Here is a 7,101-nt window from a genome sequence, read left to right on the forward strand (position 1 = left end):
CCAGCTGTTCACATGATAAAGGAGGACCATCAACCTAACAACCGATCATACCTTGATGGCTGCTTGATATTTACAGACGGCTAAGCCCTCTGAGTAAAATTCTATTTAATTTCAATTGTGTTTATTTATACAGCACCGAGTCACGACAGAAGTCATCTCAGGGCACTGAACAGAAACATTCATATATAAAAATAATAATTTAACATTATTTATCTGAGGAGCAGACTGCTTTGAATCTAACTCCATCACAGAACTCTGATCTTGAGCAAACATGAAGGTGACGGTGGAAAGGAAAAACTCCCTCATGAGGAAGAAACCTTTAGCAGAACCAGGCTCAGGACAAACGGACATCTGCTTCGACCGACTGGGTTTGAGAGGAACAGATACACAATGGCAGGTCAAGAATCACGTGTTAAGATAGAAATAGTATCAAATGAAAACTATTCGATTTTAACAATTCATTTAAAGAAATGAGGACAATTTATCCTCCAGTAGTCTAAGTCTATAGCAGCATAACAAGCCAACCCTAACTATAGGATTTATCAAAAAGGAAAGTCTTAAGCCCAGTGTTAAAACTGGACAATGTGTCAGCCTCACAGACAGAAACTGGAAGTTGGTTCCACAAGAGAGGAGCCTGATAACTGAAAGATCTTCCTTTCATTCTGCTTATGGAAACTCTAGGAACCACAAATAAACCTGCAGTCTGAGAGTGAAGTGCTCTGTTAGAAAAATATGGAACAATAAGATCTGTAATATAAGATGGAGCTAGGTTGTTGAGAGCTTTGTAGGTTAGAAGTAGGATTTTGAATTCTATTCTGGATTTGACAGGGAGCCAATGGAGAGAAACTAAAACTGGAGAAATATGATCTCTCCTACTAACTCCAGTTAAGACTCTGGCAGCAGCATTTTGGATTAACTCAGTCCAGAGGACCTGACTTTACTTTGTTCAATTTTTCTACCTGGATTATTGAGAATGTATCAGAATGTTTTGTCTAATATGTAAATGCTTTCAGTCCTGAAGATCATGATCGTTGTCAGAGACCTGAATATTTTACAACACAGGCTTAAACACGTTGCTGATTTAGATCAAAACTCAACAGAGATACCCAGTGAGTTATTTTTATATGTTACACTTCTTGTGAATAAAATACTTCCAGATGATTATTTCAGTTTTTAGGGAGCTCAAGTATTTTGTCTCTAAATTTGGATTTTGGCTCACAGTTCTGGAGAAAGAAGAGGAAGAAACGCTGAAAGAACTAAATGCTGCCAAGCAGAAAATTAACGGAAGCAACGACACTTTATCGCTCAGTGAGTGTTTTTTCTTGCATCTTTGCAGAAGCCGTTGTGTTTTATGATCGATGCAGAGGGTTAACGGTAATCTGTTCAGTTCTCCAGATAGCCTCACTGCAGGACCAGATCCTGGATCTAAGTGAGACCGAGCTGACCTATGAAGCTGCTCTTCAGCGTAACCCCAGGATCCTGGGTAAACTATTGCCTCGTTCATTTAGACACCAAAAACCTTTACAACTTCATGTTGAACCATGAATCAACTGAGACAATAAATGAATGAATATCACATGAAGTAAAACCTGTACAGCCGTTGGTGCTTCAGTTCTTACTTTATTCTTTGAACTGAGCCAATTGTTGGAAGTGAGGTTCTGTGAAAATCTTAAGAACAATTTAAATTTTACCTGCTCCTTAAATATGGCCTCAGACTCTCAGATGTTATAACAGGAAATGGACAGGGTAGTGCAGTGGGAGGGATATGTTTGGTCTTAAAAATATCTGATAGTGATATTTCTACTGAGAGAAAAATGCAACAACTGAACGTTAACTAGAAAAAAATGTGAAAGCCCAAGTTAAGAGTTCAAAAAACAAGCAGGAAGAGCAGCTTTGTTATATTAGCTTTGAGCCAGCCTTTTGGTATTTCATCCATCCATCCATTTTCTTTACCCGCTTATTCCATTTTGGGTCACGGGGGTCGCTGGTGCCCATGTCCAGCAATCACTGTGCGAGGGGCGGGGTACACCCTGGACGGGTCGCAAGTCCATCACAGGGCCACATAGAGACAAACGAGACAAACAACCATTCACTCTCTCACTCACACCTAGGGACAATTTAGAGTTACCAAACAGCCTAACGTGCATGTTTTTGGACTGTGGGAGGAAACCGGAGTACCCGGAGAAAACCCACGCATGCACGGAGAGAACATGCAAACTCCACCCAGAAAGGCCCCTGGACCGGGGTTTGAACCAAGGACCTGCTCGCTGAGAGGCAGCAGCTCTACCAGTTGCGCCACCGTGCTGCGCCTTTTGGTATTTTTAGGTTTTAATTCTGCCTGTGTTGTTTCCTAAAACCAGATTGATGTGAAGATAAGATGTTAAAAGAATCCAAATACTTCTTGACTTGAGAGTTTATCAATTTTTCTAAAATCTTAGCAAGAATACAGAGTTTAGACTTTAGAGATTGGTCAATAGTTGTTCACTATGGTGGGTCTCCTCTCTTCAGTAAAGGTAGAACAAAAGCTGTTTTCAAAGTATTTGAAACGGTATTTGTGTGTGGACAGATTAAAGACGGACACCAGTTCTGCTAGGATTTGTGCCGCTAGCCTTAAGAAATAAGGAGGGAGGTCATCAGGGCCTGCAGATTTTCTAGAGTCCAGACCTTTTAACCGTTTATTAACCTCACTAACTGAGAACAGTGAAAATGAAAAGGTGTGGTTTACTGAGGTTTGACTTGTAAGAGAAATTTGATTTGTAGAAGTGTGACTTGAAGGAGAAGTAGGTGGTTTTCCATTAGTAACTGTGACAAACAAAGAGCTAAAGGCAACAAAATGTTGAACAATTTAGAATCTCATGCTTATTTGACACAGGAACAGAGTTAACAAGCAATTGTGGTAGTAGATCAGATGAACTGGAGCTGACAGAAAGTGATTTGATAGTTTTCCAAAAAAAAAAAATAGGGTCATTTAGATCTTTGGAGGTCTGAGATACAAAGTAATTACATCTTGCAGCTTTGATGGAAGCTGTTCAATGATTCCGTAGCTGATGAAATTGCAGCCAATCAGTATTTGAACCAGAAAGTCTTGCAGTTGCCCAAAAAATTATCTCTCCTGTGCATGAGATCAGCTAACAGAGTAAACCAGAGGCTGTCTCTGCCTTTAATTCTGAACTGGCGAAAAGGGGCACATTTATTTACAAACTAGCTTAAACTATTGTGAAAATAGTTCCAAACAAGGTTCACGTCATCAATACGTAGAGTACAATGCCAGTCAAAATGGAACAGGTCCCAAAGGAAGGCCTGCTCGCTAAAATGCTTCATGTTGCTTTTTAGAATTAATCTAGGCTTGGAGCGAGGCAATTTAGTATCCCTAATGGCACCAACATTACATTGATCACTCATATCATAAAACACCCAAACCAGATTTAAAATAGACGATCTTCCTTGACATTTAGTGTGTTTCAACCAGTGTTTTCCTATTTTTATACTGTAACTCATCTTTTGCTCCCAGTAGCTTTTAGTTAGTGTTCTGCTTATTTTAGCTTTAGCAGTTCAATTTCATTTTTTTAGCTATTATTTAGCACTCAGCAGCCACAGTGAATTTTTGGGGAAATCAAAAACGTGTTGTCATTTTAAATACAATTTGTTCAGTTTTTTAAACAAAAAGTAGCTTAATCTTCAGCTTCAGTTACCCAATGCATATTTCTGTGTTCAACATCTTTCCCTGCAGAGAAAACCAGATTCTTCACAGTGACTAAATAAAATCCCCATTTAATTTACTGGAGATGGCTGGGTTCATGCATGTTTATCTATTTAATTGCTTTCTTTAACCACATGTTTTTGTTCTGGGCTGCAGGGAGCTGGAGCCTAACTCCAGTAGTCACTGAGCAAAGAGGAGACTTGGAAACACCCTCTTTCTGTCTCATGAGCCGGATAATTTTAAAAATAAGAAACGTGCCAACTTTCATTTTGATGTGTGGCTGCATTTATTTTGGTATCAAAATTTGGGTTGCCATATCAAAATGAATGAATGAATGAATGAATGAATGAATGAATGAATGAATGAATGAATGAATGGATGGATGGATGGATGGATGGATGGATGGATGGATGGATGGATGGATGGAAAGATTCATTCATTCATTCATTCGCTTAGAATCCAGGAACTCTCTTATTTTGACAGGGTGTGTTCTGGTAACTGCTTGGATCCAGTAACTCTCAGGCTTACTAATAATAAAGTTATGAACAAATATGTATGTTCTCTCCGTGCATGCGTGGGTTTTCTCCGGGTACTCCAGTTTCCTCCCACAGACCAAAAACATGCATGTTAGGCTGATTGGTAACTCTAAATTGTCTCTAGGTGTGAGTGAGAGAGTGAATGGTTGTTTGTCTCGTTTGTCTCTATGTGTCCCTGTGATGGACTGGAGACCTGTCCAGGGTGTACCCCGCCCCTCGCACAGTGATTGCTGGACATGGGCACCAGCGACCCCCGTGACCCAAAATGGAATAAACGGGTAAAGAAAATGGATGGATGGATGAACAAATATATGACTGCCTTGAACAAAGACGTAAATAAATGTTCTGGAGACATTTTCTCAGCCAGAACCATTAGAATAATGCTGTCCATCATCTCAGACTCAGGCTGGTGTTTACTTATACAACATCAGAGTGTGAATAAAGTACTGCTGCCTTCAAGTAATGTTCGAAATGCAAGATTCTCCCCTTTTTAGTCTTAAGTAGAATAACACTGCAGCGAATGAGTGAACCAATCAAACCGAGACTATCTCTCCAAGCTGAGCTCATTCTATAGTTATCCACAACAGGTGAGATATTCATGCATAAAACATTCCCACAGAACCCCACTTTAAAATGTCTGAACTATCATATTAAGCCACTAACAACATGTAACTGAGCTTTACTCTTCTGTCACACCTCATCAGCTCTACAAGAAATGCTCAATGGAAAGATCTACAAGCTGAGAAACAAAGGACAGTCGCTGTCAGAGGGTCAGTCAGACACTCTAACCCCAGCTGCATTTTTTCAGTCATCATTCATTCAACCTTTATTTATACAGGTTAGTTAAGACTTGTTACAAAGTAATTCCTGGTTCCCGCTCTCTGTTGGTCTTTCAGTGCTGGAGCTGGTTTCTGTGCGCAGCAAGATTACATTGTTGGAGAAGAGGATCCAGATCCTGACTGAGGAATCCAGGTCTAAAAGTGCTGGTGAGTCCCAGACTTGGATCTCGTTGTGAAGTTTCAGCTGTTGTCCGAAACATTTGATTCCTTATTTCAGACGCCATGAGGCGATGGAAGGAAAAGGCTGAGCAACTTAAACAAACAATTCTGCTGTTGATTGATCATGAGAGCAACACAAATCTCAGTAAGTGAGCACCTCAGTTGTTTTTTTATCTGCTGTCGAAGGTGATAAAACCACTGCCTGTGTGTTTCTTTATGTTAGCAAAATATCAACATCACGCATAACATCCATCCAAACATAAGAGGATGATATGCATTCCTTCAAGAACTGTTAGACCTGAACTTATCTTTGCTTTTAACAATAATTTGATGTCTTTTTTTTTCCAGCAAGAGAAATTCTGAAGCTGCAGATGGAGCTGCAGCATTTAAAAAAGCTGATTTCTAATCCCAAAGAGATGCTGGAATCCACGCTTTTAGGTGAATGAACTCATGAAGTCTCACGAGCACACACCTTTCTTTGCAAAGTCATAAAAAAAATTCATGAAGTAAATAAAATCAGCTAAAAATGTACTTAGAAAGGGCCAAAGTGGCTAAAAATGGGTCAAATGTTGAACTTATTTGCCATATTTGTTGACTTAATGAAGGTTCATCATGTGACTCAACGCTTCCACGCTGTTTTTGGCAGATTCACATTGTTTACGTCGAGTGTGGACCCACATTTCAGAATTGCATTCACTAAATCTGTAAAACTGCTGCGCCCTTTGATATAATTCAATAAAAGATTTTTTTATGAGTTCACAGTTTGCAGTGAGTAACTTTGACATAAGGCTGCAGACGTGAATGCAGAGAGTCATTAACGTGTTTTCTTTAAACACAAGAATTAACAGAAGAGTTGAAGGCAGAGAGAAAGCAGGAGGCCTTTCTACAGAAGAAGCTGGAGGAGGCAGAAGGCGCTGTCGCTCAGCTCAGTGAGTCAGAGTCGGGAGGTGGATCACTTCTGCTTTGTGTTTAAAACATCCCAAGTTCAGAACAACAGGATGAGTATTTTCTTTTACTTTGTACAGTTGTGAAAATCGTCAGTATGATGAAAGAGCTGAGAGCACAGGAGCGGACGTCTCCAGGTCAACGCCCGGGTGAGAGCACATTCTGCACAAAACAAAATCATTCAAATTATTTCAGTCCGATGTTAACATCCTCTTTTTTTCTTTAAACAGACATTTTGACTCTGCTTCAAACATCCCAAACGGAAGTAAAACGTGAGTTTTCTTAGGCAGGATTTGCTTCTTTACTCATTTTAGATGAAAATAAAATCGATTTGCTCTTTATGTAAACTGCAGGTCTGCAGGAGGAGCTGCAGCAGACCCATGAGAAGTTCTCTGGACTTGAGGAAAGCTCCAACAGTGAGCTGCTTCTCTGACCAACTCAAACCTCAAGCACATGGTGCAAAATTACATTTGCTTTAACTTGGTGTGTAAAACTCTTTGTTCTAGAGCTGAGCGAGGAACTGAAGATTAAAGTGGAGGAGAACCAGCATCATCAGACTGTGATCCAAGGTAATCCAATTCAATTCAACTTTATTTATACAGGTTAGTCTCACTGAGTCACGAGGACTCATTTACAACAGAAACCATTGGTTACGTACTGTAACCCCAGATTCTATGAGTATAGGCGCAGCCTTTTAAGGCTATCGCTAGTGGGTTTATCCCTTTGCGCGTGCTGGTGAAGATTCTCAGTCATCCAGAACATGATGAATTCAAAAAGCGTTCAATACCAAAACAACTTGACTTTATTTGTAACAGAAGACGTTTCGCTCCTCATCCGAGGAGCTTTCTCAATTCAATGAGCAGTGAGTGAGAGATTCACTGCTCATTGAATTGAGAAAGCTCCTCGGATGAGGAGCGAAACG

General features: G+C 40.0%; 1 long non-coding RNA gene across 1 annotated transcript; it reads left to right on the forward strand.

Annotated features, from left to right (window-relative positions):
- The first annotated feature begins 6,408 nt into the window (after nt 1-6,408).
- LOC119414448 lies at nt 6,409-6,700 on the forward strand. The gene is made up of 3 exons (XR_005187002.1): nt 6,409-6,451; nt 6,533-6,595; nt 6,686-6,700. It is a non-coding gene; the product is annotated as an uncharacterized LOC119414448 (long non-coding RNA).
- The last annotated feature ends 401 nt before the right edge of the window (nt 6,701-7,101 follow it).

Source organism: Nematolebias whitei, chromosome 9, assembly GCF_014905685.2.
Source record: "Nematolebias whitei isolate Nwh7 chromosome 9, NemWhi1, whole genome shotgun sequence".
Taxonomy (NCBI): Eukaryota; Metazoa; Chordata; class Actinopteri; order Cyprinodontiformes; family Rivulidae; genus Nematolebias; species Nematolebias whitei.